We start from the raw sequence: 26,931 nt of genomic DNA on the forward strand, positions 1-26,931 counted from the left end.
GGGAGTTTCTGCACAAAGCAATCACAGCCAGCGCCAAATGCAAGCTGCTTTCATCTCTGTAACTTTGTCCCTCCTCCCCGTCTAAAAATAATACATCCGAGGGGGTCGGGGGGGGGGGGGGTTGTTTTCCTGGGTGGGGGGTGGAATTAGCTGTTAGGAGCCCATTTTAAGTAACACTTTAAGTCCCTAAATTAGGGACACATATCGCATGATTCAATATTTACAATATAAATCTAAAATAACATTAAATGGTAGCTCATTGGGGGTGGGGGTTGGAGTTCCTACCGAGACCATGTGAACGGTGTCTGGCTCCGACTGAGGGGTGGGGGATTTTTGCATTTCAGTGAAATTCACAGTTTCGGAGAGCGCGTCTTAAAATCTCCTTCAGTCCAGTTGTCCTATACAAACTGTGTGTGTGTGTGTGTGTCCTAAACCGTGCGTGTGTGTGTAATATAAAATCTGTGTCGATATACACGTACACACAGACGCTACATGAGTGTGTACACTATATATTTATGTGTGTGTGTGTATAGGTGGTATATAACACATTGTGTGTATAGATCCTGGATATGCGTATCTATACACACACACACCATATGTGCGTTTAGTGTGGGGGTCTATACATGCTGCTATACAATGCAGAAGGTGTGATATTATGTACAGGATACATATGTGTGTCTATAAACACACTTTTAAGATCTATGCGTGTATCCCCACGCACAGCGTGTCTACATTGCGTACACACAGTGATACATGCAATAGGACATGCACTATAAGCTGCAGTGTGCACAGGTAGACTGTCCGGGGGCCACAGCGGCATTGAATGCGGATTTCTAGCTCGCACCTTTCTGGATGATCAGCCCCCCCAGGAGCTGTAGATACACAGACTATTATACTGCTGAGGCTTTCCTGTTATCCACCCCACCCCCTTCTGCAGGCAGAGTCCGGGCTGGCAGCTGGGGGGGGGGGGGGGGCGAGGGCAGGGCTGTGTGTGTGTGTGTGTGTGTTATTGCACACTTCCTGTGGTATATTTATGACCAGGGCTTCGATTTCCGGTAGCTGATACGAGCTCTCTCTGTGTCTCCCTCCCTGAGCATTGAATATCAGCGGGCGGAGGCGGAGGGGGGGGGGGCCTGGCGCGCGCGCGCACAGACAGACAGACAGACAGACAGTGTGGGGGGTGGCGGAGGACAGAGGGAGAAGCCAGTGACCGGGGGATGGGAGACACCTTCCCCTCCCCACTGCCACCCCCTCACCGTATCCTCCCGCCAGCCCCAGCCAATACAGGGAATAGACCACAGCCTCCCCCCCGCCCGCATTCCTATGGACAGACACCTGCAGGTAGGTGGCTGCGGGAGGAGGGGGACAGTCGGGTGTGGGACACCCAGTCTCTCTCTTTGTGCGCAGGGGAAGGAGGGCGCTTCGGAAACCTCTATACTCAGGGTCCCTCTCTTTGTGCAGGGGGCAGTTAGGAAGTGTGTGTGTGTGTGATGGAGATCCGTGTGTGCGCATATGCACACGGAGTGTCTCTCTTGCGTTTGAGGGCGAGGGGGGCGGTAGGATGGTTGTTGAATGGCGGAGAGAGGTATAGGTGAGAGAAGTTATGTACAGTGTGTGTGTGTTGGGGGTGAGTGGAGGAGGGTCAGGAGAGCATCAACCAAATGATTCAAATAAGCCAACACTAGACAACTTATTAGCTATCAGTTCTTCCTCTTCGCTTTTTGTTTTTGTTTTTTTACAAAGTTTTTAGGGCATAAATCAATCAGCGGACCCCACCTTTTCTTTTCGTATCCCCTAGTTCTTGTGCCCCTGTTTGGATGGCAGTGGGGGGGGGGGAGCTCTTGGGCTGTGAGATGTGTATTGGGAGGGGGTTGGCTGTGTACAGAGGTGTGTGTATGTGTTGGGGAGGAACGGTCGAGTGGAAAGGGGTGTGTGCTGAGAGGGTGGTATGGGGTTGTGAGGAGAAGAGACTGTATTGGGGAGGAATGGTTGTGTGTGTGTCTGTGGTATGGCTGGTGAGGGAAAAGGACTATATTGGGGAGGAATGGTTGTGTGGAGAGAGGGGTGTGTGTGTTGGGGAGGAATGGTTGTGTGGAGGGATGTGTATGGGGGAGGAATGGTTGTGTGGAGAGAGGGGTGTGTGTGTTGGGGAGGAATGGTTGTGTGGAGGGATGTGTTTGGGGGAGGAATGGTTGTGTGGAGAGAGGGGTGTGTGTGTGTGTGTGTGTTGGGGAGGAATGGTTGTGTGGAGGGATGTGTTTGGGGGAGGAATGGTTGTGTGGAGAGAGGGGTGTGTATGGGGAAGGAATGGTTGTGTGGAGAGGGGTGGTGTGTGTTGGGGAGGAATGGTTGTGTGCAGGGATGTGTATGGGGAGGAATGGTTGTGTGGAGAGAGGGGTGTGTGTGTGTGTGTCGGGGAGGAATGGTTGTGTGGAGGGATGTGTATGGGGGAGGAATGGTTGTGTGGAGAGGGGTGGTGTGTGTCGGGGAGGAATGGTTGTGTGCAGGGATGTGTATGGGGGAGGAATGGTTGTGTGGAGAGAGGGGTGTGTGTGTGTGTGTGTTGGGGAGGAATGGTTGTGTGGAGGGATGTGTATGGGGGAGGAATGGTTGTGTGGAGAGAGGGGTGTGTGTGTATGTGTGTTGGGGAGGAATGGTTGTGTGGAGGGATGTGTATGGGGGAGGAATGGTTGTGTGGAGAGAGGGGTGTGTGTGTGTGTGTGTGTTGGGGAGGAATGGTTGTGTGGAGGGATGTGTATGGGGGAGGAATGGTTGTGTGGAGAGAGGGGTGCGTGTGTGTGTGTTGGGGAGGAATGGTTGTGTGGAGGGATGTGTATGGGGGAGGAATGGTTGTGTGGAGAGAGGGATGTGTATGGGGGAGGAATGGTTGTGTGGAGAGAGGGGTGTGTGTGTGTTGGGGAGGAATGGTTGTGTGGAGAGAGGGGTGTGTGTGTGTGTTGGGGAGGAATGGTTGTGTGGAGAGAGGGGTGTGTGTGTGTTGGGGAGGAATGGTTGTGTGGAGAGAGGGGTGTGTGTGTGTGTTGGGGAGGAATGGTTGTGTAGTGGGGGGACAGACACTCTCTGTCTGAGAGATCAGGTCATGCAGAGGGAGAGAATGGGCTGATTTCCCTTTTTACTTCTACTTCTTGCTGCAGAAACGAACCGCTCTCTTTGACCCCCTGGCCCCTATCAAGGCGAGGGGGAGAGTTACCCCCCAGCTCCGAGTTTCCCACGCCCCCCAGTGGCGCGTGCTGCAGGGCAGAGCGGGGCGCGGGCCCGCTCGCTCTTACCCCTCTTTGCTGCGCGCTGGCGGGCTCCCCGCGCGGTGTGTTATTTATTGTTTCTAACGGGGGAGGAGGAGGAGGTGTCTCTGTCTGCGAGGCTGCGCACAGGGGTTGGTGTTTGGTGTCAAGGAAGAAACCCACCCAGGGGTGGGTTTGGCTGGGGGAACCGGCGAGAGGCTGCAGGAGTGGAGCTGTGTAGGTTATTTCAGAGCTCAGATTCCAGAGGAGGTGGCTTTGCTTTTGGATGGCTTGGATCGGTTTTATATCTTTGTATTTGACGCGCTCCTTCTGGAAGCAAAAGTTCTGCATTTTTTTTTTTTTTGCCATTGCTTTTAGGATTTGGGATGTAAAATAACCCCCTCTCCCCACCTGACATCTTTACACAAGTGGCTCGTTGAAGCGAAAGTTTAGCGAAGTGTTGTCTGTACATCTTTAGAGATAGAGGCTGAGGTATCTGCGTAGGAGGGAAACGTCTGGACGTGTTTTTATAGGGCAAACAGAGTTTCTCTCTAGAGATATAGTGCGTTTAGGTAAACAGCTTGATACTGATTGTGGTACCTTGAACATATGCAGAAACGATTAGAGGATGAACTGGATTTAGCTGTTGTTTTGCAGACGCTGATCAACCCTCCATCCCCTTTTAGTATAGCTTTGTGGTTGCAAGTATGGTTGTGTGGACGCAACCTTTAAATAGCTTGATTTCCCCCTCCCCCCCTTATTGAGAAGCAGAATCTTTTATAATCAATGCTCTTTTTGTAGTAAGTCTTGTATATCAAACGTTGGAAGCGTCTCTTGTGAATGATTGCAATGGCGTTGTTGCAGGAAATGCAAAAGATCCAATTGTTGGTAGTGAACAAGCTGTAGAAGCGTTTAAAACCATAACCCATCTTGAACCTGGCTTGTCAGAAAGACAAATCAGGAGTGACAGAGGAAACCAGAGTATTGTAAAGCAAATACAGAAAGATGCTCAAGCAAAGGAAAACAAAGAAACATTTTGTAGTGGAAAGATATATGGAGCCTTCTATGGTTTAATTTCGGCGGTTAAAAAAAACAGAATCTCTTTCCATCAGAAAGGACTAGTTAGTATATGTTAAAACTCACCTTCCTCCCTGGTGTTAGTGGTTATAAATATCACTTGTACTCAGCTGGATATTAAATAACACTAAATGAAAATTAATATGATTTCCTAAAAAAATCAAGCTGAGTTATTAGTGACAATAGGCAATTCAATGGGTAAAAATATAGGTTGGATTTCAATAGTAGAATTTTTATTATAAGATGTTTGCTTCTCTTCTCCCCCCTCCCCCGTTATATTATCAACATTAGTTGTGCTGTAGAATTGTAAAAACAACAGGAGGACTTGTGGCACCTTAGAGACTAACAAATTTATTAGAGCATAAGCTTTCATGAGCTACAGCCCACTTCATCGGATGCACTGATAAAGTGAGCTGTAGCTCACGAAAGCTTATGCTCTAATAAATTTGTTAGTCTCTAAGGTGCCACAAGTCCTTCTGTTGTTTTTGCGGATACAGACTAACACGGCTGCTACTCTGAAACCAGTTAGAATTGTAGATAGTCAGGGTTTGAGCTTGCATCATTAAGCTTAATTGGAGTTTTTCTATTGATCTTAATGGGAGCAGGAGCAAGCCCTTAGAGTGTACTTGCTAATATATACAAGAATGTGCAAAAATAATTGCGTCCCTTTGACATTCATTGTGCTTAGAGGTTTTTTTTATATTTAAAACAAAAATATCTTGAAAATGTTGACTGGGTGTAAGATCTGTTGGATTTTTTTTTTAAATATATAATAATCTAAATCCTTCTTTTTCCTAACTTTACAGTTACTCTAAAGCCAAAAGTACAACTAGTCTTATGACTTCCTCAGGCCCCTACAATGAATCTGCCACTCATCTTGGATTAAAACCCAGAGCATTGGCCTGCTAAACCCAGGGTTGTGAGTTCAATCCTTGAGGGGCCATTTAGGGATCTGGGGCAAAAATTGGGGATTGGTCCTGCTTTGAGCAGGGGATGGGACTAGATGACCTCCTGAGGTCCCTTCCAACCCTGATATTCTATGACTGCCTCCTTCTTATTTTTGACTTTAAGCAAAATATATTTTTCAATATTGTGCTAAAGTTTATCAGCCCTTTGAAGTATTATAAAAAGTAAACTAACACATTGAGTTAGTTGTTTACATACTTTACACCCTGCCAGCAATAGAGATAAGACTTAACAAAGAGATTTGTATAAACTAAATATTAACGGAAAGTGTTCAGGTGAATAATGGATTGTGCTAAATTATGTGCAGTTTAAGGCTCTTCTGAGATATGTAGTGTAGTTCTTCTTTGTAACAGTGACAGAAAACCAGTTGTCAGCTAAACAGCATTACATAGACGTTGTTTTCTGTTTAGAATAGCTGAATTTCTGCAAGTTAAACAAAATTTTGTTGAAAAACAGTAACACCTTTCTAGCATCTTTAACATTTTTTATTTGGTTACTCTTGATAGGCTGATTTTTACTGAGCAGATATATAGATAATGGTCTCTCTTTTAATCTTCTCCTGTATGCTCTTACAATTAATGCATTCTACGTTAGTACTGTAACTTCCAATGTGCATACACTAAGAAGTTCCCTGTATTTGAGTTCTTGGGAGGATATACTGTATATATGATGTATACTTTTTTGTACAGTTGCAAAATAATGGCTCACTGTGGCTGCGTTTGCAGAGCGCTAAAATTCAGTTTACTTTGTTAGCCTTTCACATTTGACAGTTATCAAATATACTGTACCTTCATTAAAGTGTGCCTTAAATCTCATCTTGATGTTAGTTTAGTTGAATGTTTTAAATGAGTAGTGTTGTGACTAATTTTAACTGAATGGAAAACCAGAGAGTTTCAGCAATATGATTGTTTGGCATGTCCAATATACCTCTTAACCTTGCAGCATGCTCATTAGCTTTGCTCTAGATGGTTGTCTGTGGTCTGATGCTTTGAACACGCCAAGGGGAACCAGGAAGATTCTAATACAGTTTTGTCACTAATTCTCTTTTATCCTTTGGCCGAGTCACTCAGTTTCCTGCATCTGTGAAATGGGGATAATAATACTTATTTACCCAATTCACAAGAGCATTGTGAAGATTAACTAGTGTTTGTAAAATACTTCAAAGAAATATATATGGAAATTAATCCTCTCTAGGATTATTATACATCTGATAATTCAAGTGATAATTCAAGATGAGTGCAAGGCTTTGCTTTCAAATGCTATCACTTAGAGATTTTTTTGCAAAACAAAGTAGAGGGAGGTGAATATGGAAGAAAAGGTAAATGAGCATGAATTCTAAACAGTTTTACACAGTTCACGTTTGTAATGAAAAATATTTTAAATAAAACAAAAACTGAAGTTAAATGTTTTCTTAATGTATCTGCATAGTAGCCCAAAGCAACTTGAAAGAGTTCTGTCTTTTTAAAAGACCCATGGAGAATGACTGCTTCATCTTAAATTATTTGACCTTGGTGCTAATTGGTTGATTTATGAACTTTATTTACCCACAGGACTGGAGAATTCTGTCGCAAGACAGAAATTACAGTGTACCAGTGCTCTAGTTCGTTTCCTAGGTAACAAATATACAGCACAGATTCCATAATGACGCCCTTGGTTGGCTAGTTATTGTGTACATTTCTTGTTTAGTAAATCTGAGTCCTGAAATAAATAAAAAAGTCTTGTTTATAACACAACTATCCAAACACAAACTATCAAAAGCAAAATGGAACTGGAAGGCTTCTACGCTGTGGGAATTTATTGCATTCTATCTAAAGTAATACATAGATATAAAGGAAAGTTTCAATATAAATGAATGTTACAGTTATACACTGGCCCTATTTGAAAAGTCTTTGGTGAAAAGAATAAAGCTAAAAACTGTACTGCATTTTACTCAAGCTTGTATACCTCTCTCAAGTCTGACATTACATTTGCAAGGCAATAAGTTATTTAGTATCTTCACTGTGCTGTACTCATTGGCTATAGTAAATGGTTCCTCATTTTCCAGTCCACCAGTTATCAAAATTCCATGCTGTTCGCATTGCTGAACAGTTCCTTCCTTTATCCAGTCCCCTTTTCTGTTACTTTTCCCTCAGTCTGTTGTCTGGTGCCTTTCCAGTGGAAACCTTTTAATGAGCAAAGGTTCTCATGTGAATAAGAATTTGCAGGATTGGGCCCAACAATATTTTAGGTTTCATTCTGTGATCTTTCCCAATAGGAAATATTCACTCATTCCTTTTTCTTTCCTATGATATGAACTGAAGAGTTATTATCATCTTAAAAATCACACTGTCTGATATTTATAACAGTAGGTAAAAAAACACCACCTAAAATAACTGAAAGAAATTAGAGGGGGGGAAAACAGTTTCTCTCTCTCTCTCTCTCTTCTACCTCCTCCCCCACAGTTAGTTTATGTCCTGCATTTGTCAGCTCTTTTTATGTACTCAGTTCATTGTTTCCCCTTTCTTACAGCAACAGGTGACAGAAAAACATTTTTAAAAATAGGAACAATTGACTCTAAATCCACAAAAATGGGCAAGTCTAGTACCTGAAACCACTTTACAACTCCTATTTTAAAACTGAGTAGATCTCAAGTTGATGATATCCTCTTCAATGATCAATACCATATATCAAAAGCCTTAATTATTTTCTACTCTCCTACTTTCCAGGTCCAACTTTAACCAGTAACTTCTTAGCAAAAGGCTGGGGCAACAGAAATCTACCAAAAAACTGACTTTTGTGGTGGTCTGATTCAAAATCTATGGAACTTCTGCAGCAATTTTTGTTGATTTTTATTTTACTTGGATATGTTCTTATACTGTAATGCCAAGGAGAAGTAGAGTCAATGAGAAAATATTTATTAGTCAACTAAACTGAAATGTTTCAGAGTAACAGCTGTGTTAGTCTGTATTCGCAAAAAGAAAAGAAGTACTTGTGGCACCTTAGAGACTAACCAATTTATTTGAGCATAAGCTTTCGTGAGCTACAGCTCACTTCACCAGATGCATACTGTGGAAACTGCAGAAGACATTATATACACAGAGACCATGAAACAATACCTCCTCCCACCCCACTCTCCTGCTGGTAATAGCTTATCTAAAGTGATCACTCTCCTTACAATGTGTATGATAATCAAGTTGGGCCATTTCCAGCACAAATCCAGGTTTTCTCACCCTCAATAAAGTTGGCAATGGGCTTTGTTGCAAGGATAGGTTCCTGGGTTAGTGGTTCTGTTGTGTGGTATGTGGTTGTTGGTGAGTATTTGCTTCAGGTTGGGGGGCTGTCTGTAGCCAAGGACTGGCCTGTCTCCCAAGATTTGTGCCCACATATCTATTCAGGGGACACCATCACAGGGCCTAATAACATCAGCCACACTATCAGAGGCTCGTTCACCTGCACATCTACCAATGTGATATATGCCATCATGTGCCAGCAATGCCCCTCTGCCATGTACATTGGTCAAACTGGACAGTCTCTACGTAAAAGAATAAATGGACACAAATCAGATGTCAAGAATTATAACATTCATAAACCAGTCGGAGAACACTTCAGTCTCTCTGGTCACACAATTACAGACATGAAGGTCGCTATCTTAAAACAAAAAAACTTCAAATCCAGACTCCAGCGAGAAACTGCTGAATTGGAATTCATTTGCAAATTGGATACTATTAATTTAGGCTTAAATAGAGACTGGGAGTGGCTAAGTCATTATGCAAGGTAGCCTATTTCCCCTTGTTTTTTCCTATCCCTCCTCCTCCCCTCCAAGACGTTCTTGTTAAACCCTGGATTTGTGCTGGAAATGGCCCACCTTGATAATCATACACAATGTAAGGAGAGTGGTCAGTTTGGATGAGCTATTACCAGCAGGAGAGTGAGTCTGTGTGTGTGGTTTTTGGTAAAAAGGGGGGGGGGGTGAGAAAACCTGGATTTGTGCTGGAAATGGCCCAACTTGATTATCATACACATTGTAAGGAGAGTGATCACTTTAGATAAGCTATTACCAGCAGGAGAGTGGGGTGGGAGGAGGTATTGTTTCATGGTCTCTGTGTATATAATGTCTTCTGCAGTTTCCACAGTATGCATCCGGTGAAGTAGCTCACGAAAGCTTATGCTCAAATAAATTGGTTAGTCTCTAAGGTGCCACAAGTACTTCTTTTCTTTTTTTTAAACTGAAATGCTTTCTCTGCTGCTGTACACCACCTGTTCCAAGAGCAGTTTTGAATTAGAGCTGATGTGATTAACTGAATATTTTCAGTGTTGGATTAAAATGGTAGGGCAATTAAAAAGAAAAAGTAACAACTTTGATCACGTAACAAATTTAAAAATCTAAGATGGCATCACAACTAAAAATGAAAAAGTAATAAAAAAACCTGTTTCAATTTGTAGCTCCATAATGACTTCCACCTTCATCTTAAGCTTGGTATCATTTTAAAGCACCAGTCCCACATGGTTTAGGGCTTGTTGGCATGTAAACAAACAGTAGTCATTTTTAAAAAAAGATGATGATAATGTCAGGTACTGTAAATTTGACCATAGATTTAGGATGTTATTTTTTAAAAGGTCTGCAAATGCTAAAATTCGTAGGCTGACCACATAGGCTACCACAATTGACCACCGCTTGGCTAAGAATTGTACATACTGCTAGTCAATGCAACAAATATAATACAATATTTCAGTACAATCTTCCAACTTTTCTCTCCCACCTCTTTTTGTTTTGTTTTTCAGGCCCTGATTCTGCTAAGACCTATGCACATGCTTAACTTTATGAACGTGAGTAATCCCAATAATTTCAATATGGCTATTCACATGTGTAAAATTAAGCATGGATGTTAATCTTTGCAAGATCAGGGACTTCGATTGTAAGGTCTTTTGGGTAGCATTTGTCATTTATTATATATAGGTATATAGTGTGTGTATATGTATGTGTGTATGTATAATATATTTATATTATATATATGGCCCATCCTGGTTGATGCCTCCAGGAACTACTGTAAATAATAACAAATATTGTCAGGAAATAGATTTTTTAAATGTCCATAGCCATTTTAAAAAGCTTTGTTTTACGATACATAAGGAAAAGATTTTGTCACTGAGGTCACAGAAGTCATGGATTCCGTGACTGTCAGAGACCTCTGTGACATTTTCTATATCTTCAGCCCTGAGCCAGGAGCGGTGGGGTCCCTGGAGCTCCAATTTGCCATGGGTGATGGGGGCCCTGGAGCTTTGAGCTGCCACAGGGGGCTGTAGTGCTGTCATTCTCTCCTTCCTACTCCCTTTCAGCTCTTCGTTATTTTTAGTAAAAGTCACAGACAGGTCACGGGCTTCTGTGAATTTTTGTTTATTGCCCGCGACCTGCCCTTGACTTTTACTAAAAATAATGGAGACAAAATCTTAACCTTAATGATGTACTTTTATGGATTTAAACATCCTCGTGCACTGTCTGAAACCCAAATACTTGTATCTGAGGCCTGGTCTACACTGGGGGGGGGATCGATCTAAGTTACGCAACTTCAGCTATGTGAATAATGTAGCTGAAGTCGATGTACATAGACCTACTCACCGCAGTGTCTTCACTGCGGTGAGTCGACTGCTGCCACTCCCCCATTGACTTTGCCTGTGGCTCTTGCGCTGGTGGAGAACAGGAGTCGACGGGAGAGCGCTCGGGGGTCGATTTATCGCGTCTACACTAGATGCGATAAATCGACCCCTACTGGATTGATCGCTGCCCGCCAATCTGACGGGTCGTATAGACATTCCCTTAGTCTCTTGCTAATACATGAGAAATAGCATTGAAACTGACTAGATACAGTGTGAAAAAGCCAACCTGATTACTCAGTTTTGTCCAAACTGAGTCAAAGAAACGAAGTATTCAAGCAGCATAAATAGTGAAAATTAAATAGTTGTTAAAACTAGGAGAATTTTAAATGATCTCAGGAATTGTATTTCCAGAGGAGTGTGATTTAGTGGGTAGAGTAGCTAACTATGGCTCAAGAGTCTGAATTGTATAAGTGATTTTGCCACTGACTTACGTGTGACCTTGGACAAGACACTTAATGTATGTCCTCAGTGCAGAGTAAACTCTAGTTACCCACACTCAAGTTGCTCCTCGCAAGTTAGCCTAGCTCATGTGAGAGGGGCTACACTGAAAAATAACACTCAAGTTGCTGTGTCTATGGCTTGCACTGTATGCTTTCATGTGTGGTACTAAGGGTACAGCTACACTTTGAGCTCGGGTGTGATTGCCAGCTGGAGGAGACATACTCAGGTGAGCTCAGACCAAGCTAGCATGCTAAAAATAGATGAGTAGCCACGGGGGTGCACATGGCAGAGGGGCTAGCTGCCCAAGTACGTACCTGGGGTGTCCGAGGGAACCCTCCTCTGGGCAGTTAGCTCCTCCTCCTGCTCATGCCACAGTGGCTAGACCTCTATTTTTATTGCACTAGCTCACTCAAATCTAGCACAGGTATGTCTCCTTGAGCTGGAAATTACATCTCCAGCTCAAAGTGTAGGTGTACCCTAAGGCTTTTGGGGTTGCATTGCAGTAAGCTGAGCTGCTCTATGAATTCTTTCCCTTTCAGGGCACATGGAGGAAATTGTGAGAAAGCATTGGAGGACTAGCAGCACCTAAGTGGAGGTAATCTGTGTCCACACTGCAGGGTTGCTAATAGCTTATGAGATGTGCTAACTCCAGTTTTAACCTATATCAGGGTAATCAATTGTTTTTTGCCAAGGTCCAAATTTCTTGGTCAGGGTATAGTCAAGGTCCAGACTCCAGAGAAAATTAATACAAAAATAATAAGGATACTAATAAGTAAAAGATGTCATGGTCTGTTCAAAAGCGTCTGGTGGTCTGGATTTGGCCTCAGTTCACCTGTTGACTGCCCCGGTATATCCTTTGACAGGCCAGCCAACTTGAATTAAAAGCACCAATGCACTTGGGTTAAGACCGTTTGTATAGGACAGGACCCAACTTAAAGGCAAACTCTAGTTAGCATTGCAGGGATGACAAGCTCCAACTGTCTGACCCTAGCTGTAAAACAGAATAGCCCATGTCTATTTCTCAGGGATATTGTGAGGAGTAATCCATTAATGTCTGTAAAGTGCTTGGAGTTATGTGGAAGAGCAGTGCTAAAGAAGTTCAGAGGAAATTAATTTTTATAATGTAACTTCTGTTAACCTAACCATGTCCCTTTAATAAATGGAAACAGAGGTGCTGGGCTGGGAAGCCAAAAGTGGCTGTAAAAGTTATAGGAAAGCACAACATTATTTTGCTGAAAATTGTTTATACTCCTGTTCTTTAAATCCTTTGCTATTGCAACAGATATATAAATACCATGTCTGCATTTGTGTTCTCTGCCTGCTCTCTCATTGGTGGCCTGGGTTGTTTTTTCTTGGACATGTCTTCAGCTTTATCCTTCTCATATATACCACTGATACTAGCCCCCCTCCAAAGATGGTCTCCAGGGGCTAATTCAGGAAAGTATGTAGGCAGTGGTTAAGTCCATCCTTATTCAGAACAGTACTTAAGCACATGTTTAAAGCTAACCACATGTGCAAAGTTAACCATGCTAAAGTGATGTCTACGGGACTTAAGAATGTGCTTAAGTGCTGTTCTGAATAGGGAGGTTTAGATGAAATGACTATAAGCTAGGTGCATAGATAGTCTCACCTTTGGTCAGAGTGTACGTGTGGAAAATTTCAGCCCAAAAGGCAAATGTTTTGGGATGAAATGTGAAAAAAGTGAAATTTGGGGATGAAATGTGAAATTGGTACTCTTTTATAACCTTACCTATAGCAGTTGTAGCCTGTACCTGCTTTACATCTTGGCATCTTTTCCCCATAGATCTTCCAAGTTTTCACTGGATTTAATTTATTTGCACTAACAGTTTGAAGGGATACTATTTAACTCTTTGTTCTAATTTCATATTGCCCCAGTATAAAATGCACTTGCACGCCGTGTGCTTCCTCATGCTGGTCTGAAATTTAACATACAGACTGGATTTGAAAAATTCCACTTGAACTTGTGCAGTTTTAGAGACAGCTATGAGGTGTCCATGACATGGAATGATTCTGTGCTGTAGCCAGACGTTTTTCTGTAGACTTCCTTTACGCTCACTTTGCTGAAATGGGTAATGTCACTGTAACTGGACAGGAATTTGAATTGGACTTATTATAGGGTAAAATGGAAGGTGACCCAGCTTTTCCCCATAGAGCCAAACCCTGGGTCTGCCTATGCTAGAGTGGGAAGGTGTAAATTCCAGCTTGAGGAGACATGTCAGCACTAGCTCTGATTGAGCGAGTGCACTAAAAATAGAAATGTAGCCATAGAGGCAGGGATTAGCTGCCCTGAGTATGATCCCATCTGAGTATGGCTAGCTGTCCCAACTATGATCCCCTCCTGCCACTTGTGCTCTCATGGCTACACTTCTATTTTAATGCGCTAGCTTGATCTGAGCTAGTGTGGGTGAGTCTCCTCCATCTGGAATTTACACCTTCCATGTAGACATGTCTGATGTCAGTGTAGACATGTCTGATGGAGCTAGAGGCTGCCACAAGTTGCTTCCCTACCAATGGTTGGCTGTCTGAAATGAAGCTGGCTCCATTCATTGGCATCTAATGTAATCTTTTGCCACAAGGAGAGACAGCTCAATAGCATGAGAAGCATCAGTGCCTAGTGGACTGAGCACAAGGGGCTCTTCTGTTTTAATTCCAGCTCTGACACTTACTTCCTTTGTGGCATTGATCAAATCACTTATGTTTTGTGACTTAATTTCCTTATCTGTAAAATGGAGATGATGATGATGATGATTATAATGCACACTTATTATACCCACCCAACAGGGATTTTGTGTTGGTGAATCAGATAACGTTTCCAAAATGCAATATAAAAATTAGTTTTGCCAACACATGAAGACTGGGGAAGACATGGGAGAGAGACGTGAAAACAAAAGTGGCAGAAAAATGGCACTCTGGAGCAAAGAACACGTAAAATAGAAGGGGGATAGACAATATAATTGGTACACTTTTTCTTCCAAGAGACCTGCATGCAAGTTTGTCCCAGGATGGTAGAGAAATATGTTAGTGAAAATTAGCTGACACACCTCTAATCCGGAACTTTTCATAGTTGTTACACGCAGTGTGGTTTTTTTTGGATCCAGGACTGACTATTGACCATTCTATACCTCAGACCTGTATGTTTTGGGGGCAGTGGAATTCTAAATTTGGTGGTGGAAGGCAAGAAGCAAAATGGGGGAGAAAACATTTCTTTGCACACTTATATTACATAGTTCTGATTGATTGCTGTTGAACTCGCTTGAATGCAAGTAATTTTACCAGGTGACCTGTATTCAGCGTAGGGAAATACGGTCACCCTAAATACAGCAGAATCTCCTCAGATTTCTCTTATCTGCATAGGGCATGAATGTCTTTAACGTCTTCTTTTGACTCTATATGGCAGCTTTACATGAACAAAATCTCCCATTTGAAACTTTTAAGGTTTATCCTCTGGCTTACAATCTGCATCCTGTTTGTATTTCTCTTGTTTGTTCTTAACACATTCATGAATAGTTTCATTGGAAGGTTTGGTTGAAAAAGGAGAACATGTAAGCCCTTGACAGGTAGTAAGTTGTGCATTGGCCTTGCGTCCTCTTACACAGTTCAGAGGATGATACTCTTGTTGTTGAGTGTGTAGTGGTCCTGTAAGCAAACGGTGTTTTGCGTAAAGCTTTCTATGGTTTGTTCATTCTCTTGACTAGACCATTGGCTCTCAATGGTATAAAGAAATGGTTTGTGCTCGATACCATTGCTATTGAGGTAGTGTTGCTTTTCAGCAAAGGTCAATTGCATTCCATTGTCCGATCCCAATTTCTTGGGAAATCCTTCTTGAGTGAAGACCAATGAAAGGAACTTTTATCATTAATTCAGTGGTAACCTTTACAGTGAATGTAACTTCCTACCACTTTGAATGATCTACCATTACTATGACAAACCTTTACATAACAGACTGATCTTCTTCAAATGATCCCATTATATCGAGAACCGTTTTCTTTCATGGACAATTGGGATTGTCAACTGGTGTGAGAGGGATACTGAAGGTTTTCCGTGACTTATAACTACTTGCACAAGCCATGCAATTCTTTATTATTTCCTCAACCTGCTTGTCCATCCCTGGCCATTAGAAGTCTTGTCACAGTTGTCTTTCAGTTAGACTCCTCCTGAGATGTCCTCCTTGTGCCGGGTGGATCAATCATTCTCTCAGACGTGTAGGCACAACAAAATGGCCAATTCTCAAAATGCATTCATTTACAAGGGACAGTTCTTGTGATACGTGTCTATATGGTTGCAAGTGTTCTGGCATCCTCATCTTATAAGGCCACCCATCGACTATATAAGGCTTTAGGTCCTGAAGTACCTTGTCTTCTCTCATGGCTGTTGCTCACTCTGATTCTGTGATCACTCCTTGAGTTGCAGCAGAGATTTGTGCAAAGACAGTCTCTTCATCATTGTTCACAATTGCACCCTCATGATAAGGTATGGGCAGGCCAAGCAGACAATCTTCAGTGGTGTTCTTGGCACCTGCAAGATACTGTCTGGAAATCTAAGTCCATTACTTTGGTGGCCCATTTGGCAATTCTTGGTGCTGCTAATCCAGAGCCTCGTGTGGTAAAGAAAACTGAAAGAGGTTTGTGATCAGATCTTAAGATAAATCTCCTATCCCACGGTAGGTTCTGAACGTTCTTACTGCCCAGAAACATGCCAGAGCTTCTTTCTCAATGACAGAATAGGAATTTTCTGGATGAGTCAGGGTTCTGGAGGCAAATGCAATAGTGACTTGTCCATTTTTTAGTTGAGTCAAGACAGCAGCATACTCTCAAGCATCTGTTGTGACAATTGTGTGCTTCTCAGAATCAAAAGGGCTAAGAGCTGGGCTGGTGGAAATTGCATGTTTTATCTCATTAAAGCTGTTCTTGCACACTTCATCTCATTCAATCCTCACATCCTTTTTAGGTGACGACTCAAAGGAACTACTTTTATAGTAAATTGCTGTAAAAACATAGAATAGCATTCACACAATCCCAAGAAGGATTGAAATTAGTCCTTGTTGTCAGGCTCTGGTGAATCATGAATGGCTTTCACTAGGTCTTCTTTTGGTTGTATGCCATTCTGAGAGAATGTGAGTACTAGATATGTCAGATTGTACAGAATTGCCATTTCTTGTTGCTGTTGGTGAGTCCTTGTGGCCAAAGCTTTTCTAGAACCTATTTTAGGATGACATCATGTTTGGATACATCTTTGTCATACACTAGAATGGCAAGGTAGGTGAGGTAATATCCAGCTTTTCTTTTCTTGGTCTGAGGAAGCTCGAAAGCTTGTCTCTCCCACCAACAGAAGTTGGACCAATAACAGATATTACCTCACCCACCTTGTCTCTCTAATATCCTGGGACCAACAGAGCTACAGCAACACTGCATATAAACTAGAATGTCATCTTGAAAGTAAGTAACGCCCCTTGTCTCTCCAAAGATCCCATGCATCATTCTCTGGAATACGGATGCTGCAGAGACTAACCCAAATGGCATCCACTTGAATTGGAACAAACCTTCTGGAGTGATGAAAGCTGTGTACTTGCGGGATTCTTCCATTAAGGTGATCTGGAGGTAAGCGGCGGATCAATCAAGGGTTGTAAAGACTCTTGCCTCCTTCAAGGTGAGCAGCATTTTGTTGATGTTGGGTAGAGGATGACAATCCACAACACGTTGGAGTTTAGCACGCTCAAGTCCACACACATGCAGATAGCACGATTAGCTTTCCTGGCAACAATGTCAGGAGAAACCCATTCTGATGAATCAACTGGTTCAATGATCTCTGCTTTGCATAGTTTCAGAATCTCCTCTTTGACTGGTTGTCTCAATGCAATTGGTATGTTTCGCACTTTATGCTATACAGGCACCACTTCGTTTTTTAGCTGGATCTTCTGCTTTGAACTTTTTTGTAACACCTGTGGTACCGGTGAAAACTTCTGGAAAGTTGGAGACAATTCCTGTTTATAGCCTATCCTCAGTTTTCAGGACAGGTTCTGTACTATTCAGATCTAATATCATCTGAAGATCCCTTTGATTCTTTCCTAAACTAGAAATTGCCTTTCGGACTACATAGATTTGTCCTCGGGTATTATGGCTTTTGTACTTGAGAGCAGCTGCAAAAAAGACCATTGATGGGGTTGGGAGATACCCAGGGTATGGTGTTCTTGTCTGGAGGATACAACTCAGTTGGGAGCTGGAAAATAGCACAGTTTAGAGGTGGCTGGGAATTATAGTGTAAGCAGAACCAGAATCCACTAATGTCCTCCTCTCAGGGCCATTGACTCACACTTGGTGGTGTGGTGATCTCCTCTCACATTCCAAACACCATCAGGATTCAGTTCACTATCATCCTCATGAGTGAAGACTCCAGATAACAACGCTGCTGGCAGACTTACAGACTTTTGCAAAATGTCCTTTTTTGTTGCAGTTCTTCCATACTGATTTCTTGGCAGGGCGTCCTTGAAAGTCTGCCTTATGACTTGTGAACTGCATCTGTAGCTTTGGTAGCAATGTGTTGTGTGGGAGGCAATGTGGATGTAGACTTGGGAACATTGCAGGTTGCAGTCTTGTACTGGACTGCATTAACCTCTGCAGGCTGGAAGACATCTGGTGTCATGGAAAGTGACTTAGAACAATGGATGGCACTTTCCATTCATCAGGTGGTTTCTCCAAGGTAAGTCCTTTTGTCATGAGGAGTCATTCACAAATCTGAAAACTGGTCGTCCTCATGACAATTTGATTTCTGATCATTTCATCTGGGAAACTGGCAAATTCACAGATTGCACTCAGCACACATAATATAGCTACGTAGTGGTTGATGGCATCTGTGCATCGGAATAGAATTTGGAGTGTTTGGCAGCAGCATTTAATAGAGAAATAAAATAACCATCCGGGCTCGGAAAGCAGCACCATACAGATCTTGCCATATCTTGTGGCAAGTCAGTAATGGGAGGCAGATGCTTGAAGATTCACTGCCCTTCAGGACCAAGGCAATGGAACAGTAAGGCTTTCCACTTTTCTGGAGTGTAAGTAGAAGGTTCTATAGCAAGCGTACAGCTGCTGACGTAACACTTCGATTGGAAGTTGTTCCCGTGGGAGTAGAGCAGGGGTGGGCAAACTTTTTTGGCCTGAGGGCCACATCGGGTTTCTGAAATTGAATGGAGAGCCAGTTAGGGGAGGCTGTGCCTCCCCAAACAGCCAGGCATGGCCCGTCCCCCACCCCCTACCCGACACCCCCTGCTTCTCACCCCCTGACAGCCCCCCAGGGACCCCTGCCCCATCCCCCACCCTGCTGCTCTGGGTCCCCTGACCACCCCCGGACCTCCCACCCCTAACTGCCCCCCCTGCTGCCCCATCCAACCCCCGCACTGTCCTGACTGCCCCCTCCGGGACCCCTGCCCCCATTCAACCCCGCTGTTCCCCACCTCTGACTGCCCCGACCCCTATCCACGCCCCTGACCACCCCCCAAACTCCCCTGCCCTCACTGCCTGGAGCACCGGAGGCTGGCAGCGCGGCTGCACCAGGACAGGCAGCTGCACCAGGACAGGCAGCTGCACCACACAGAGCACCGGGACAGGCCAGGCTCTGCAGCCCCGCCGCCCAGAGCATTGCGCTGGCAGCGAGGTGAAACTGCGGGGGAGGAGGGACAGCAGGGGAGGGGCCAGGGGCTAGCCTCCCGGGCCAGGAGCTCAGGGGCCAGGCAGGATGGTTCTGTGGGCTGGATGTGGCCCATGGGCCATAGTTTGCCCACCTCTGGAGTAGAGGATCGCCTGGAGCAGGCATGAAGAACAGTGAAGGCGGAACTTCTGCCATAGTAATAAGTGTGGAAGCAAGTTGGGGTTCTCAGAACTGCAGAGGAATGTGCTGGCTGGGAAAAGGGAGCCCTATATAGGCACGGCCCCTTTAAATTTCTCTTCTCAGCAAGCAGTATTTGCAGATAGCAGCAGCTTTAGACCTGTGGAGTTTTCCTGGGCGCAGCAACAGGAGATCACAGCAACAGGAATCATGAGGCACTTGGTTAAATTGGATTTCTGTTTCTCTGTGGTTCTTTTGTGCTTGTTGCCAGTTAGTTCTGTACCTGAACCCCTTTTGAGGAAGACTTGGGAAGCTTTGTAATAGCAAAGGGCAAAGTTTATTCTCCCCTCACTCTTTCACAGAGCTCACATTCTTTCTTTCCTTCTCCTCTCTCTCCTCCTCCTTCCCTGATGCATCCTGGGAATTCTTCTGTTGACCTAGCTACCACCTCTTAGCCCTGGTCTACACTGTGTGTGAGGAGGGGTGGGATCAATCTAAGTTACACAGCTTCAGCTACGTGAATAACGTAGCTGAAGTTGACGTACTTAGATGGACTTTCTGTGGTGTCTTCACTGCGGTGAGTCGACTGCTGCTGCTCCCCTGTTGACTCTGCCTGCACCTCTCGCGGCGCTGGAGTACAGGAGTCGATGGGAGCGTGCTCGGGGGTCGATTTATCATGTCTAGACTAGACACGATAAATCAATCCCCGCTGGATCAATCGCTGCCCACCGATCCAGCGGGTAGTGTAGACATACCCTGGGTGAGGTGAATTACATTTATCAACAGGAAAATGCCTCCCTTTGGCATAGGTAGTGTCTACTGAAGCTGTAGCACTGAAGCTGTACTGTTTGTCGTGGTTTAAGTGTGGACATACTCTACATTGCTGGATGAATTCTTCCATCAGCCTAGCTGCTTCCTCTCGAGGGAGTGAATTTACTTCAGTGACGGAAAAACCTCTTCTATCCCAGTAGCAAGTGTCTACACTATAGCCTTACAGCTGCATAGCCACCGCTGTGCCATTGTAGTGCTTGTAGTGTAGACAGACCCTAACTCTCCATGTAGACACCGTTACGGCGTGCCGAAAGTCGCAGAGTGCAGCAAGCTAGTGCGCTGTAGATTCACTTGGCTCGCCACACACTAACTCGCTGCACAGCCAAGCCTTCAGTGTCAATTAGCTTAATACAGGCTCTGGTGACAAATTCAACCCTAACACTGACAGACACAAATTCAAACATGCTAGAGCCTCATGCAGCTCTCTCATTTAATTGTATAAAAATATTTGTAATTTTTTATTCTGCCAGACCCCCCCATTCACACATCTTCCCTTCATGGAGTAATAGTCCTAAGAATTTTATTAATGGTACATTTTCAGATTTTACTACCTTATGAAATTTATACTATGCATTTAATAAACAACATATGTATATGGTGTTGGATATATTTTGGGGATATCGATTTAACAACCAAACAGGGTGGTTAAAGTTTTGTTGAACAGGTTGTGTAAATCTATTGGGATGATAATGACAGACTAAAGATTATATGCCTGTGGGGAATTGGCTGGATACCTTAGCTTTATGAATATTGACATTCTTGATTTCCAGTGTAAAAGCACTTCTTAGATTTATTCTCTATATTCTTTTGTTTTCCCTCCCATCTCTACCCCATAAATCAGATTCACTGACCTGGCTATCTGTCAATGCACTATGGGTTCAATCCTACATTGTGCTGAGCACGCTGGCTCCAGTCCAGCAAAGCACTTAAGGACATGCTTAACTTTAAGTGTGTGAGTAGTCCTACTGAAGTCAGTAGTGTGTATGTGATAGAACTGGTCAAACAATATTAATGAACAGTGTTACCAGGGAATTATTTTTCCTGTCAATTGCCAAATAATCTGGGAATATATACACTTTTTATTCATTTTTCTCTTTACTCCTGTGTCTAATTAATCTGTTCTGAAATGCAGAGCACTCTGATCATGCTCTGGGGGAGTCAGGCAGGCTTTGGGAGTGGTGCAGTCACAAAAAGCTATCGGACACACACAAAATAGACTTGACTTTACAGTTCTTTTGAAATGCGGGAATATTCATTACATTGAGCCTTGCAATGAAGCTGCTATGCATGATAGTAGAGCATTGTTGGAATATAGAAACAGACAATTTTGTATGGAAGATGGTTTTTCAATGGGGCATTAATTTACAAGAAACATTCCACACTTTAATTGAGCACTTTTAAATACACTGCATCTGCTTTAATAGACTGCTCTCACTGTATGCATATGTACAGTCTCATAAAGATGGATAAAAATTGTTTCAGTCTATCTGGAAACCAAGGAGAAATAGCAGCTTAGAGCCATATAGCTATGCATTATTAAACATTGGAAATTTTTGTTTTTGTGTTAACATCCAATACTTCCTTGTTGGCTAGTTAACCCCATAAAGCTAAGTGACCTGGTTTTCAATCAGACACTGAAAACTGTTTTTCTCATGTATACTGTCCTCCTAGCTACTAATTAAATTGTGCTGCTTTGTTAGATTAGCTCTTGGTTTTTACAGGCCATTTAACTCTTGAAAAAGAATTTAAATAGGGTAGTACAATGAGGATTAAAATGAGATAAATTAAAAACCAGGTATGATTGCTGATTGTTTGCTGATTGATTGTTACAAATTCTACCAGAATTCTTTGCTTTCTATTTATTTAAAAATGTAAAATGTTTTATAAGGACACAGAACTTGTCCTAGTGGCTCAGCCAATTTATTTATCTACTCAGGCTCCCTGCCTGAAGCAGAAGCCAACACCCAATGCTTCAGTGGAAGCTTCTCTCCTCGCTCCAGTATTTTGCTTATGGCCAAATCCCGATGCTAGTTCCCTGCCCATGTATCCGAACTGGGCACTGGGTAGATGTGCAGGGCAAGCAGACTTATTATTTAGATTTGTGGAGGTTTGGCTATGGATTTTATTATGTTTGTATTAATTATTGTTATTGCCGTGCCTTTATGTGCATTAAAAAGTTGCAAAGGTGAATACAGCTCTTACATAAGAAAAATCTAGCTGCACCGTGTCTTTGAGTAGCCTGTAAAATGTGTAATTTCCGCAGGTTGACAGTATTGTACACTGCTTACAGCAGGGTTTTCTTTTATTTGTTCTGAATGTGCTAAACTCTTGTTCTTGTGTTGTGGGGCAGAGTGAGTTGCAGGGCTGATGTATTTTCACTGTTCTATTTAACACTTTGACCACTTTAGTCAAATCCTCTCTAAATCTTCTAGGCTAAATAGCCATAAGGTTTTGCCATTCCTCTAACCATCTTTGTTCCTGCCCTTTGGGTCTCTTTAGTTTCCTCAGTATCTCTTTAAGGCAAATATTGTGGGTTTGTTTTTTTTTTTAAAGTAAAACTTTCCATTCTCATGATGTGAGATGCATCTTAGCTCAATTTAATATGATTATATTTCCTACCTCTTTCTTTTAGTGCCTTTTCTTAACTTCTGATGTGCACTGAGCAGACGGCTTCATTGAGCCTATCTAAGTTAGCCCTCCAGACTTTTTCTGTAGAGGATCCTGCATGTTGAGATGACCAACTTGCATTCCTCCTCCAAGTCATTAATCAGTATGGAGCCAATCATATGATGAGAGCATGAAGGGGGCCATTTACTAGTGAGTCACATGCCTCCTGTGCGGAAAGGGGCGTCAGCTCTCTCTGCAGCAGAGTTCCTCTTTGTCCCTAGGCCTATTGAAGAGGGAAGGGGCTTGTGGTACATGCACCATCCTAACTCCAAAGCTATAGAGAATTTCCCCATACAGGGAATACAGTCCTAGCCTGTATTAACTTTCTGTGCCCTTCCCCACTCCCAGTAAGGGAATGACCTCTGAGGACAGTGCCTGAGGCAGCCTCGAGATGTGTGGGGAAGCCCTGGCAGTACAGAGAGCACAGGGCTTCCATGTGGATGAAACTGGCTTCCTGCTGTTCCTCCAGAATTTGTGGAAATTATGGGCCAGCCCTATGGTAGTGGGGGTGTGGGTGGGGGAGGAGGAAACTCTGCTCCATGATACAATGGTTGGGGAGAAATCTTTTGAGAGAGACCTTGTGAGATGAGCGCTTGGGGCCTAAATACCCAATACCATCCAGGGACTTTCTACTATTAACGTGCACATGCCTCCCAATGCTGAGGAGGAGTTGTTCACCTTTACCCTTTGGGTCTGTCTGTGATAACCACGCCATAAAACCATGCACTAGGAGCTTCCACATTCTTACATGGCTCTTTATCTGCTACTCTTATGGATGGGAAAACATGATTGTGGAACTGTGTTTTAGCCTAGGTTAAGCTCGGGTCTGTAATGCGCTTCTAGAAATGTTTTCTCCATGCACCCTGGACATAAGAGAAGAGTTAGAACTCACTCACTCCTAACTAGCAGACAGCATCCTATGCTAGCATTGTCCTTCTTATAATGTGGGCAGGTCCTCTGTTCCCATCACTTAAATAATTTTAATTCATAAAGTTGAACCTTTTCTGTATGGTTATTTATTTTTCCTTCATAATATTTTATAAGGTATCTTATTAAAAGCTAAAAGACCAAGTGGCTAACCCGCATCCATTTTATCCACCATTAGCTACATTTATTAACTGTTTCTAAGAACTCATTAGAGACTAACAACTTTCCCTTTCACAAGCCACACAGGTTTGACCTTATCAGGTTATATTTGTTCAAGTGTTTCACTATTCTGTCCTTAATTACCCTCTCAGTCAGTGGAATAATATACCGCATATTCTGAAAGCTAATATGTGTATATCACTTTCTCTGTGTTTACAGTTATACTGTAAGGAGTTTCGTAGGATGTCAGCATAAGATTTCTGCTGATATGACATCTTATTTGAACAACGACGACTTGTTTTGGTAGGTTTCTGGGGATTGACAAAAGAAAACAACCTTACAGTTTTTCACATGGCTTGACCCACTCGGTTGTTTAGTGGAAAGTATTTGAGTAGGCGGCAAATGAAATTGCTTTTACATTTTCAAGACACATAAGATAGAAAATAGAAAAGACAGCACTAGATAAACGTGCTGCATATATAATAATATTACTGCCAAGGAAATTTAATTCAGTCTTCAGTGATGGGTTTGGGCAGCTGTGTTGCACTGAGTTAGAGATAAGGTAATGCATGTGGTGCGGTCTCAAGTAACTAGGAACGGAATGAAATTGATATTTTGCATTAGTCGTGTATTATTTATTGTATCTGATATAAGCGTACAGCAGATACCTGATACTGCCACCATCTGCATGATATCAGATACTCCCTGTCTATAGGGCAGGGAGGAATGGGGGCTATTTTAACTTCCTGCAATAGCCGATGCAGATAAAATTAAATTGACTTAAAAACTTCTACTGTTGCGTTAGTGCATGTTTGGATCAGCTATTGTTTCGCTGAGAAATGCTATAATTTAAAATCGGTGTTTCTACTTGGAGTTAAAAAGTTAGTCCCTAGTAAACTCAGTGCTGTCCTTCAGGGGTTGGTGGTATTAAAAAAATCAGCAATTATGATTAACCCTACAATAACAAACCAGAATTCATGTACGAAGAAAGGAGGAAAATATCTGCAAGAAGATGTTTCAATTTCAGGCTGTTTTTGAAGTTATGAGAGACTGGAAAAGGGGAGAGATTTTAACAGTTAAGATATATACTTTGACTGTATCCTATGAATCGATAAATGTCAATCATATCCTTAGAGGGATGATGAGAGAAGACAGAAATCGTAACTCATGAAACAGCAGGGAAGTTCTCAAACTCTTCAGGAGACAATAAGTTAATGTTAGAGGTTGTGACTTAGTAAAGACATCCTTACAGGCACATGCTTCCCAGCTTTATCTAATGGTCTAATGTGGTAAAATTCCAGAGAGCATACCTCAAAAGCACAAACAGAAGTGGGCATTTGAAGAAAGAGCTACTGCACCTAGACTTAAATCTCTTGTGCGCCAAAAAAAAAAAAAAAATATTGAAGCAGATTCTCATAATCAAAATACTAGCATTTCCTGCTAAATTATTTAAGGCATAATTATCTAGCTATTTTCTTACATGTCTTCCATCATTTATAGTATAGGCATGCATCACATATATTAATGTGTTTGTCCTCACAATACTCTTTGTGGCACAGAAATATTTCCCCTATTTTATAGATGGGGACCAGAGGCACAGAGAGACAAAGTGACTTGCCCAAAGTCAAACATGGCAGAGTGGGGAATTGGATCCTGGTTTCGCAACTTGCAAGGCAAGCACTGTAACCAAGAGACTGCCCTTCCTTTCTACCTGTCAGATAAGTGCTATAGGATAACAGAAGGAATCTAGGTGGTTCTGTAACGTAGTTTTCTAGACCTGTGCAATCCGTTCCAAGTTCACACATTCTGAAATGTGAAAATGTTTGTATTTTAATAAATGTTTTTCCTGTGGCCGAGTCTCACTGTTGAATGCAAAGGCAAAGCCTGGGTTTGACATGCTAGTTTTCTGATTCACTGATGGAACAGAACTCTGATTCAAGGAAAAGAGATTTCCCCTTGTAAAACTGGGCTAGAATTATTACATGAACCAAAATATAAATTAATAATGAGATGGTTCCCTATAAATGGGGAATTGCAGAAGGGGCAATGTTATAGGCCAGTCAGACAGACATGAAGGTGAGAGAAAATGAGTTTCCTCTAGCTCTTCCACCTGGATCAGAGAGCACAACTAAATTGCATCTGATCTCTGTAATTACCAGAAAATGACTTCTGCAGAGCTAGGCTGACACTCCCAATCACGTGGGATAGGCCCAGCCAATGACAGACACAGGAAAAATATATGTGACTTGTCCCATGTGATCTATTGCAGTCAGCCAGGCTCAAATTCAAAATGCATGACATACTGTAGCGCTGCTGAAACCTGTGCATCTCCAGATAGAGCAAAAAAGTTTGGAAAAAACGTCTACAAACAGTTCAGGCTGATTTTCAGGTCAAGCCTGTCAATCCATCATGAGGGAGGCTCCAGTGACAACAAAAAAAGGTGAGAAACCTTAAACCAACTGCCAAGAACCAAGCGGTACAAAAATGTAACAAAAAGATTTTATGTGAACAACTGAACTGCGGTGCCCTGGCTGTCTAGTGGCAACTTGTCATGTGTGAATCCACACTCCTTCCCTGGTGCTTAGGAAAGCTAGGAGTGTTGTGGAAGCAGAACACACAGCAGACAGGACAAAGAGAGTAACCTCAAATACCTCATTAGCGACGCTTTCTGGTGAAAGTATGGAGCAGCATTCACAGACTCCTGGGGGCCGTGCACAGCTGTTTCTTTGGAGAAGAGGTCTCTAGGAAGCTACACCTTTAAGACGAAGGGGTATGTGTAGTGGTTTTGGGGCAAAACCAGAGGAGAACGCGACACATCAAGTTGGAGAGAAGGAAGAGAAAGGGATTAATTTTACATGCATGGGACACACTCGTATGTTACGTTGAGGCAGACCATACAGTAACCCTGCCTTTGTGAAGGAAGGAAAATGGTTAAACTAGAGTAGACGCCCTATTTGACCCTTACTTGCCTAGCATGTCCCTCAGGGACTCTACTGAACAAGTAGGGGATGAAGTGGGTTGAGAGAATGTTGCAGGCAGTTGTGGGTTGACAGGTTCTGAGGATGTGGAACTGGCTGCTAGGAGTGAAAATCCAGACCCTGTCGTGGTGCCAGATTATTCCCCATAGTTAAGGCTATGTTTATGTCAC

At 42.9% G+C, this 26,931-nt stretch overlaps 1 protein-coding gene across 9 annotated transcripts in view; it reads left to right on the forward strand.

The window, feature by feature from the left end:
- The first annotated feature begins 1,071 nt into the window (after positions 1 to 1,071).
- The window catches only part of KIAA1958 (KIAA1958 ortholog), a 113,699-nt gene continuing 87,839 nt past the window's right edge, over positions 1,072 to 26,931 (forward strand). The window contains exons 1-5 of one of the 9 annotated variants that reach the window (XM_075128853.1): positions 1,072 to 1,341; positions 10,047 to 10,091; positions 11,900 to 11,955; positions 16,845 to 16,978; positions 24,003 to 24,086. The gene's annotated coding sequence lies outside the window, so the exon portion shown is untranslated. Of the gene's footprint in view, positions 1,342 to 10,046; positions 10,092 to 11,899; positions 11,956 to 16,844; positions 17,028 to 24,002; positions 24,087 to 26,931 lie in introns of those variants that run through there. The other 8 variants (XM_075128858.1, XM_075128857.1, XM_075128855.1 and 5 more) reach the window with 8 other exon arrangements.

The sequence above is a fragment of the Caretta caretta genome, chromosome 5 (genome assembly GCF_965140235.1).
Source record: "Caretta caretta isolate rCarCar2 chromosome 5, rCarCar1.hap1, whole genome shotgun sequence".
Classification (NCBI taxonomy): Eukaryota; Metazoa; Chordata; order Testudines; family Cheloniidae; genus Caretta; species Caretta caretta.